The sequence below is a fragment of the Halichoerus grypus genome, chromosome 3, assembly GCF_964656455.1.
Source record: "Halichoerus grypus chromosome 3, mHalGry1.hap1.1, whole genome shotgun sequence".
Taxonomy (NCBI): domain Eukaryota; kingdom Metazoa; phylum Chordata; class Mammalia; order Carnivora; family Phocidae; genus Halichoerus; species Halichoerus grypus.
Window position 1 is genome coordinate 190,684,995 of NC_135714.1, and position 11,094 is coordinate 190,696,088.

The 11,094-nt window shown below is 39.5% G+C and overlaps 1 long non-coding RNA gene across 1 annotated transcript; it reads left to right on the forward strand.

The window, feature by feature from the left end:
• The first annotated feature begins 8,660 nt into the window (after positions 1–8,660).
• Positions 8,661–10,720, forward strand: LOC144381296 (uncharacterized). The gene is made up of 2 exons (XR_013446207.1): positions 8,661–8,919; positions 9,597–10,720. It is a non-coding gene; the product is annotated as an uncharacterized LOC144381296 (long non-coding RNA).
• The last annotated feature ends 374 nt before the right edge of the window (positions 10,721–11,094 follow it).

Consider the following 11,094-nt stretch of genomic DNA (forward strand, 5'->3'; position numbering starts at 1 on the left):
ATACAGGGAAATTTAATTTTTTCTAGATGAAATTTTGTATATTTTTGTGACTTATCAAAAAGTACTCACATTAAACTATTAAACTATTAAAATGGAATAAAATATATTTTAAGATCACTCATTTACTTTTGCCCACTTTATCAAGTGTAAATAAACGTAATTAACATTTATGTAGGGCCATGCAGTTTAAAAATATATTAAGGTATTTCATTAGTTATACACATCAAAAAAAGTTTTTTTAAGACAAACTTAATATCATCCAAATAAATCTCAGTGTATGTTTTACCTTTACCAAATAGTTTACATTCCACTTAATTTAATTGTCTATATCTGATTTTGAAATTGCTTTATATTTATAAAAAAAAAACTTTTTTAAATACAAATGATCACATTTCACAAATGAATTAATTTTAGTAAGGTCATTAATGAGTTAAATATTCTTAAGTATAGATACTCTTGACTTAGTGTTTTGTTTTTTTTTTTTAATTTATTTATTTGACACACAGAGAGAAATAACACACAAGCGGGGGGAACAGCAGAGGGGGAGGAAGAAGCAGGCTTCCCGCAGAGCAGGGAGCAGACACGGGGCTCGATCCCAGGACCCTGTGACCATGACCCAAGCCAAAGGCAGACACTCAACCGACTGAGCCACCCAGGCACCCTATGTTGACTTATTTCAAAGAAGTCTGATAAATACAAGCAGTGCCTGAAATTTGAGAAATAGATAAAAAAGAGTTGTCATGCAAACAGCATAGTCATTGTGTAATAACAGGAGTGAAGACAAATGTTTCCCTGACACCCCCAACTGATAAGATTATATCCTAAGTCATGAGATCTGCCCTATCTTTCCTACCTCCACTTACACGTGTTCATTGTTATAGAATGCTCAACAATTTAGCTCTAGAATATAAATTCCCACAGTGGCCTCCTATGGTGCTCTATGGTTCATGATGGTTTAAAGACATGAGATTTACTTTTAAAAACATATTCTCATTTTATTTTATCATTAATAATTGTGATTATCCAGTTTTTATCTAAACCAGTGTTCCAAAATAGAAAGGCAGACTGATGCACTGAATCTGAATGAAAATCCATCAGGCCTTCCAAATTTATTTTCATGTTTTTGTTTGTACTTGTTATAATTCAAGAACCTTTAATTTTAAAAAAAAAATTTTTTTAGTGTGACTAATTGACTTTCACTTATTGAATAACTTGGTCCAAAGAAAGGCCAAGTCATTTGGTTAAAAAAAGGCCAAAATAGAAAATAAAAGGCACTGTGGCATTTCTGTTACTGTATATATTCAAGCTGAACTTTTATTGATCTCTAGGAGTCGAAACAAATTTTTTAAAAAATAAAATGAAAATACGTGGAAGAGCTTTCTGGACCAGAAAAAGACAATGACCTTTCTCTATCTACTACTAAATAATGTCAGAACTTTGATCAATTATTGATAACAGCCATCGTGAAGTCATACTGCAAGCTTGTAAAAAATGCATTTGCTAGTCCGGTTTTATCTGCTCTAGGAGTAAGTTTTTGGTTTTGATTAACAAACTTTTCCTCAAGAAAGAGAAAGCAGAACTATATGCAATTGATGTTTTCAAAAACCTCAGCTATCCATTGCCTGATCAATCTTGCTCTGTTATGTAACTTTCATTTTTTCATGAATAATAGTCATTTTAACAATTTGTCTCCTTTGAGCAGGTTCCCAAAATGAGGAGACGAACTGTAGCTCACATATTGTAGGGATACAATCACAAAGCAGAAAAACCCAAGGAAGTTAAAGACCGGTAGTGTGCTTCTCACTCATGACTTTAATAAGTATTTATTGAGCATTTACCACATGGCAAGCACTGCTGAATGTCTGGGGATATAGTGACAAACAAGAAAAATAAGATCCCTGACCTGAAGTAGCTTATGTTTTAGTAGAAGTATGGATGATAAACTTTGAAGCAATAGCTAAGAAAATAACTTCAATTTGTGATGTGTTGATGAAGACAGTAAGTCAGGTGATAAGAAGTGGTAGGTACCTCATACCTAGAGTAGTTAAATTCATAGAGATAGAAAGCAAAATGGCAGTTGCTGGGGGCTGGGGTGGAGGGCAGGGCTTGGGGAGTTAGTGTTTAATGAAAACAAAGTTTCGATTGGGGAAGATGAAGCAGTTGTAAAGATGGATGGTGGTGATGGTTGCACAGCAGTGTGAATGCATATACTGGGCTATATACTTAAAATGGTTACGGTGGTAAATTTTACATGTATATGTTATCACAATAGTAAAATAATGAACTAGAAAACAGTGGTAGGGAAAAAGAAGCTACTTTATTTTTTTTTAAGATTTTATTTATTTATTTGACAGAGACAGTGAGAGAGGGAACACAAGCAGGGGAAGTGGGAGAGGGAGAAGCAGGCTTCCCGCTGAGCATGGAGCCTAAATTGGGGCTCAATCCCAGGACCCTGGGATCACGACCTGAGTCGAAGGCAGAGGCTAAATGACTGAGCCACCCAAGCTCCCCAAAAGCTACTTTATTTTTTAATATTTCAAGTTTTTATTTCAATTTTAGTTAAAATATAGTGTAATATTGGCTTCAGGAGTAGAATTTAGTGATTCATCACTTACGTATAACACCCAGTACTCATCACAAGTGCCCTCAATACTCGTCACCCATCTAGCCCATCCCCCACCCACTTTCCTCCATCAACGCTTGGTCTGTTCTCCATTGTTAAGAGTCACTTATGGTTTGTCTCCTTCTCTTTTTTTTTTTTCCTTTCCCCTATGTTCACCTGTTTCATGTCTTAAATTCCACATATGAGTGAAATCATATGGTAGTTGTCTTTCTCTGACTGACTTACTTTACTTAGCATTATACCCTCTAGGTCCATCCATATCATTGCAAATGACAAGATTTCATTCTTTTTGATGGCTGAGTAATATTCCATTGTGTGTGTGTGTGTGTGTGTGTGTGTGTGTGTGTGTGTGTATGCCACATCTTCTTTATCCTTTCACCAGTTGATAGACATTTGGGTTCTTTCCATAATTTGGCTATTGTTGATAATGCTGCTATATGTGAGCTATGGTTAGTCTCTTCATTTTGAGAAGCTGCTCAAAGGAGACAAATTATTAAAATGGTAAGATGCATTTACCCCTTTGAATCATATTTTTGTATCTTTTGGATAAATACCTAGTAGTACAATTGCTGGATCATAGGGTAGTTCTATTTTTAACTTTTTGAAGAAACTCCATACTGTTTACAAAAGAATTATTCACCACAATCAAGTGGGACTTATTCCTGGGCTGCAAGGGTTGTGCAATATTCGCAAATCAATCAATGTGATTCACCACATTAATAAAAGAAAGGATAAGAACCATTTAATCCTCTCACTAGGTGCAGAAAAAGCATTTGACAAAGTACACCATCCAGTCTTTTTTTTTTTTTTTAAGATTATTTGAGAGAGAGAGCACACGTGCATGGGTGCAGAGGTGCTGAGGGAAAAAGAGAGAGAGAGTCTTTAAGCAGACTCCGTGCTGAGTGCAGAGCCTGACGCAGGGCTCGGATCCCACAACCCCAAGATCATGACCTGAGCCAAAAACCAAGAGTCAGACGTTTAACCAACTGTGCCACCCAGGCGCCCCCTCAACAGGGATGGAGGGAACATGCCTCAACATCATAAAGGCCATATACGAAAGACCCACAGCTAAAAAAAAAAAAAAAAAGTCTACTTTAGATAAAGTGATACAGAAAGATAACTGAGAGAAGGCAATACCTCAGACAGAGAAAGAACAGAACACACAAATATACAAAGACTGGGGAAAAAGACTGTTCTTTTTCCTAAGGCGGTCAGAGCTGAGAGCCAGGAAGAGATGCAAAAAAAGCTGGTATAGCTTGAGCATCACGAGCCAGTGTGATCGGTGAAGACAGAACAGGAGTAGTTTGCCAAAGCGCCGCAGCACGCGACCGCGTCCATCAGTGTTTCAGGTTGTGCTCAGCCTGAGTATCACACCTTTCTGCCCCCAAACAGCAAGGCTGCCCATAAAGTGACTCCTGGTGACACCGAAGAGCGAAGATGCTTAGAGCAGAGGACCGAGGGCAGCAGATTCTTCCCGGGTAAGAGGGAGAAAGCCATCTCCACCAGGGGAACCGGAAGCTGTGGCCCACATCCGCAGGTGCACATAAAGAACAATGTCTTCAGGGACCTTTAGAGTCTGCATCAGCAACTGTTACTAGAAACAGCCCTAGACATACAGATAAAGCATCTGTACTTAACTGAGTCACTACAAATGGGGAAGCTGAAGATGCCACACAGGCAGGAGAAAGGCCCCCGAATAAGTGTCACGTGAGGTCCTCTGTAGGGATGGCCCCTTACCTTTAATATCCAAGCACAGTGACTGGAACTCCACCCTCCATGTAACAGAATCTTTCTTTCACTCCTCTGTAGTGGATCATCTTCCTCCAGGACTTGAAAATAGGATTGGTTTTCTATTATCTACTTGAGAGTCCACTTTCGGCCAGCTTCCTCACTCTTACCTGGGCCCTGACTGCTGCCCTAGGCCCAGCCTCAGGCCTCTGCTGGCTTAGCTACTGATCAGTCTGACTCAAGGTGTCCTGCCCCCTTCCTGCTTTCCCCACAGTCCCAGCAACACAAGGCAAGTGGGTTATCCCATGTGTTTTATGGAGAATGTTTAGAACAAATAGAAGTTTACTTTTCCTGTATATGTGTTGACCAGTCTCTGCTAAAGGAAATTTCATTCCCAGGGTCCACTCCAGTGGTCCAGGAATCCTGCCATCCTGCTCCATCCCTCTTTTCTTCCTTCCATCTGCCTTTCCAGAGTCCTCCCACCCACCACACATTCCCACCTCCATTAGCAAACTCCAAAATTCCCGGTACTTTATTTGGCAACACAAGATCATTCTTCATCTAAAATATTCTCACTTAGATCATCCTTGCAGCTGTTACACACAAACAAGTGATCACACTAACGTGTGGCCATGATCCATATTTGAGCCATTTGAAGATTAAAGTGTGTATTCTCTGAGATTTCCTCATTCCAAGAAATACTTTTCATGGACCATATTTGATAATTTATTGTAACTGTCTTATCCTTACTCCAATTTAATGGAATATCAAAGAAAACCAATGTTTGGATAGCATTTTGGTTTTGTTTTCTTTTCAAAAATTCTTCAAACGTGTCATTACATCAACTCTGGGAAGCACGCAGAGATTACTGCTCAGTGCTTGAGGACACTGAAGATCCAAGAAGTTTGTAAAATAGCCTTGAGTTCCCTGCACCCCCCACCCCTGCCCCATGGAGTTAAAGATGAAGAGAAATGAACAGGCTAGTGCACATACCCTTACCCCCAAGATCAGCGAGCTCAATGAGAGGCACCCCATTCCCCAAAGATCCTAGTCTCAAGCAAGCAGACCATTAGGACTATGTGCTGGAGAAAGTCTTCAACCAGCTGCCTCTCATCCTCTCTAAGGGGAAAAAATTTCCCTGTGCTCAAGACTACAAGGCGTGGGGCTTTGTGATATTGTGATTCATAATGAAGCTATATATGGGCTTCGTCCCCTTTCCTGGCACAGAGCTCCTAAAAACCTTGGAATTTCTTATGTGATAAGAGCAATAAAGGCCATGTGTTATGTTAATGAGGTAACTTGGACACACCTGAGGTTGGGGGCTGGTGGCCTGGAGAACGAACCATGTGATTGGAGGGGTGTTGGAACTTTCAGTCCCACCCCCTGAATTCCAGGGATGGGAGGGGATAGCGAGTGGCATCAGTTGCCAATGGCCAATGATTTAATCAACCATGCCTATGTAATGAAGCCTCCATAAAAACTCAAAAATTTCGAGTTTGCAGAGCTTCTGGGTTGGTGAACACCTGGAGATTTGCAGAGAGTGGCACTTTAAGAGAGCATAGAAACTCCGTCCCATGCCCTACGTGTCTTTTCTATTTGACTGTTCCTAAGTTATATCCTTTTATAAAAAACCAGCAGTCTAGTAAGTAAACTGCATTTCTGAGTTCTCTGAGCAGCTCTGGCTAATGAAACAAACCCAAGGAGGGGGTTATGGAAACCTCCAACCTATAGCCCAGCCATCCCAAGCGCAGGAGACAGTGTGGATTTGCAATTGGCATCTGCAGGGGGGTAGGCAGTCTTATAGGACCAAGCCTTAACCTGTGGGATCTGAGACTCTCTCCACGTAGCTAGCATCAGAACTGAGTTGAATGGTAGCAAACCGAGCCAGTGTCAGATAATTGCTTGGTATGGAAAAAAACCCAGACATGGAAATTGGGTGCAAAATCTTAGGCTTCTTTCTGGGCTATCACCCTATAACTGTTGCTCTCCAAAAAAGTCTCATCTGCAGCTGAAAATAAACTAAAAAATAGGGCTTATTTTTGTCTAGGAGACAAAAAAAAAAGAGTGACTTAAAGCTTTAGCTTTGGAGTCAGAATGCCCAGGGGTGACTTCTGGATCTGCCAAAATTCTATGACAATAGGAAACTTAAACCCTCTAAACTTTAGTCCTCTCCTCAGAAAATGATGATGATAATTGTATTTACCTCGTAGGATTTCTATGAAGGTTAAATGAGTTGATTCATGCAAAGAATTTGACCCAATGGAGGCTATAGAGTAAGCATCAGTAAATGTTTAGAATTATGCAGAAGGACCTTCTACCACTCTAATTTTCTTAGGGAAGTCTGAGTTGTTTATGTTTCACTTTGTTTAAAAAAAAACAAGTTTTGTTCCAACAAACTGAATTAATGACTTTGAACAGAGAAATACAAATTGGTTTCAATTAAAAGTTAAAACAGTTGGAGCATGTTTCCTGTCTTCAGAGTATAGATTTTATAAAGGGAACTGGAGATGTTTTAACTATAAGATTCCATGTCGGTCTCCATTTATCTTTCCAAACGCACAATTGTCCTTAAGATTTTTAAAAATTGCACAGCTAAAGTTATATCATCTTGAAGAGATAAAGAGCTCTTCTTTTAGTCTTTTTTTTTTTTTTTTGGCCTAAAATAAATGATCCTAAAAGTTAACTCTCATGATCATGAAAATAGAATTATTAATGGCCTCTTGAAAATACACATAAGGAAAAATAAGACCATGTTCATATTTCTCATCTGGCCTCAAAGAGAGATCATTTGGTCACAGCTTGGAATCAGCCATCAGCTCCACCATGGAAAGAAATGACCTATTTCACTTTGGTATTTGTCACTGGAGATTAAGATATATAAAAGTTTAAAGGGTGATGTCATCTGGGTAGATCTATGCAAAGAAATCTGTATAAATATAGAGATATATATGCTTAACTTTACAAAACTATAAAAAAAATTACATAAAAGCATTTCAAATGAATACATTTTACTTACAGTTTAATATATTAAAATTCTAAAAACATTTTACTATAGCTTTTGCCCTGTCATTTCCAGGAAGAAAATACAATTTAAAAAATGTAATCTTAGATTTGTATGTATTTCATGAATGTTTCACTTTTTTTTTTTTTTTTTTCCCAAAATCTGGGTTGCAAATAAGGGCCAGGCTTCATTCCATTCAACTATATTTTGAAAATAACTCCTCAAGTAAAGAGATTATAACAATGGAAAGTCCTGAGTTGACTATAGACTGTTGGTCCACTCTACTGTCTCAGCCCTGATTTCCCAGGCAGGGTAGAGAGATTATAGCCGTAGAAACTGCCTCTCAGTAGGGTGAGGGCTCGAGGACCTGTAGGATAGAGCTGTTGGTGAAGGACGGGCGGCTCTTGCTATCCTTGCTAGAAGTCAGGTGGTTCTAGCTTTGACTCGTAGGCATCCCACTCGGTGTCTGACCCAGAAAATGGCATTTGATTGTTTCTGGACTTCCTTATTTAGTTGTTTTGTGCCTCCAGGACAGTTGAAGGGAGTAGAGTGGCACATAGAAAATAATTAAGGAATAGCATCCCACTACAAATTGAGGTAGCATATTCAGTGTTAAATTAGGGAGTTGAGCGTGTAAGGACCTAGATATTCAAGAGACTCATCTTTGAATTGAGAGAGTTGCCTCAAGATTGGTTAAGATTAGCCTAGATGAAGAGAAGGGGGGCTTAACTGGAGTGTCCACACGGGACAGTCAAAGAGTATATCGTCTGATGGATAGGATAGAGCCTGATTACGGAAGACACCAACCAGCAGATAGAGGAGTCTGGGTTTCATAACAATAGAAAACAGGAAAAACTCGAGTAAGGGGAAAGCCCGATGACAAGTCATATTGCAACATGAGTAATAAAACCTGAACTTTCCAATGTGTAAACATTGAAGTGCTTGCATGCTCACATATTACAGATTTGTTTGGGGGAAGGTGGACATCAACAAATGTGTTATTGACATCCTGCAGTGAGAAACGCAGAATCTCCCAATTCGTATTAACATTCGTATTAACAGCCTAGGCTCTTCCTGTCAAAGTGTGCTTATCATCCTTCCAATCCCTTGTTAATTCTAGCGGTGCCTGGGATAGTTCCATCTACAAAATGAAAATGGCAAAGGTAAATAAACAGCCTGGCGGCGATCATATCTGCAGGAGGTTAGGTAGGATAGCCACTGGTAGTATGCTATTTTTGGTTTGAAATTATATTCTCATTTCTGAGGTCCTAAGACACACAATCTGAAGAAATCTAAAGGTGACTACAACGTAATGGAATCTGACAGGAACCTTGGAAAAGCTTGCCATTCATGTGAGCCAGGACGGACATCGGTTCCCAGGAGGGGACGTGCAAGCAGAGCACCACATGCACCTGCTGGCCCCGACTCCAGGCTGCGACCAGCCGGGGAACAGGACAACCAAATACTTCGTGAGCCAGCAACAACCGCATCATCGTCGCATTGTGCGGCCTGGTTCACCCTTATATTTGCTGAAAGAGGACTTTGGCCAAAAAATGCAAAATGGAAGGTGACTTTCTGAAAACCTTGCTTTAAATTCATGTTGCTACATTTCTCAGGGTTTCTAAAATGCTTAATAAATTAATTGTTTATAAATGAATACTTTTAAAAAGTTATAATCACATGTTATAAAACATCACGCAAAGGTAGTTTTTTCTTAATTTTTTAGACAGTTTTACTCTGTCAATGTATAATTTGTCGAAATTCAGATTTTGTAGTTTACCTGCTTAATGTGCCTACAATTAATATTTCTTTAAATAAGACAAATACTAACAGACATCCTCTACTCAGAATGCTTTCTGTTATTCCCATATTATAAGGGACAACTGGAATTCATGTTCTCAAATCAAGGAAAAAATGTCTTTGAGACCATCATGATTATTATGTAGGTTTTCCCTTTTAGTGCTCATTTTAAAAGGCACTGCAGTTCATCTCGAAAATTTTAAAGGCCACTAACATGCAGAATGATAATAAAATAGATGTTCCATTATTAGTGTAGGAAGTTTCTATAATTGGGTTTTAATTAAGTTATTTTAAGTGGATATTTCAAAACCTAAGTGGGTGTTTGTTAATATATGCAGCTGATAATGTCTTTTCTCCCATTAGATTGCCAGCGACTTTAGACTTTTATAAGGGCTTTGTCCCTGTCATTTCTTCCTTGACACCCTCTTTTTGTTCCCTGGATAGGCATTCTGGTGGCAACCATGAAAATATGAATAACCAGAAAACAAAACTCAGAAGCCATATTACGTGGCCTCAACTCAAAACTTCCACTGTACATCCTTACCTATTATGTCCGCATGGCCTAACATGCCAAATAGCATTTGTGGTTCCAAAGGAAGTATGTCATCTGAAGATCAGGCACAAGAGAAATGGTGCTGAACACAGATCCTGTTGTTTAAGATCCACTCTAGCCTACCTGACATATTGGAGGACAAGAATGAGCTGGTGGATACAAAGCAGTCTGTTGTGTAGTGAAAAGTCCAGTCCCTCAATCATTTCATCCCGTTTTTATTAACAGGAGCTCTGCGTTCTAACTGGTACATGCAAACTCTCAGTGGAATCCACTCAAGATCTCTGAAGATGAGATTCGGACTAAAAAAGAAGACTCCCCTAGCACCGTAGCAAGCACAGATCTAATACTGGCCGCCTGAGAGGGTCCCAGGGTTGACCCACCAACCAGAACTTCTGACCCCAAACTGTGTTTGCAGTTCATATAACAGGCATGACTGACTTCCATTCTAATAATTGCCTTCCGGTAATCTCTAGTAGCTACAGCAAACTTCCACCCCAGATGTCTACTGTGACCCTGAGCTTCCCGTTCTTGGTGTACATTTCACATACATGTCAGCCTTCTCATACTTCCAGCACTCTCCTTATGGTGTGCCTGCAGCATCACTCTGCTTATGTGCATTCTAGCCAAGGTTGAGGCATTAGAGAGCTTTCAGGAAAAGGTAAGACATCTGTGAGTTGGATATATGCCAACGCCGATATCCTATTATACTTTAAATTACTGTGCTGGAGTGTCAAAAGAAAACAGGGAAATAGCCATACTGTTGTTCTACTCACTAGCCAAATTCGGGTGGCTCAAGGCAATACATTCAGTTTTCATGCCTAGATGCTGCATTTACATTTTTATAAGAATACACTGATCTGGGGGCGCCTGGGTGGCTCAGTTGGTTAAGCATCTGCCTTCAGCTCAAGTCATGATCCCAGGGTCCTGGGATCGAGTCCCACATTGGGCTCTCTGCTTAGTGGGGAGCCTGCTTTTCCCTCTCCCTCTGCTTGTGCTCTCTCTCTCTCTCTCTCTCTCTCTGTGTCAAATTAAAAAAAAAAATTAAAAAAAAAAAGAATACACTGATCTGTAGAAATGGATTTGATGGCTAAAAATTCAGAATCTAAGAAAAAAGAAATGGCGTCTTGAATGTAAGTTGCAAATTCTCGGATACCATGTATAGTTTCAGTAAAACAATGGGCAATGCCAGTTGGTTTGATAAAGCAGTTAAGAGGAAGAGATGTAGAGCTGGGCTACCCACATTCGTATCCTGGTTCTACTACTTTTACTACATGTGTATGATGTTGGGCAAGTTCCAGAATTTCTCCAAGCTCGGTATCCCTAACTGTGAAATGGTAATGCTGACTCTCTCCTCTGATTGTTGTGAGAATTTGGTGAATTATTATGTGA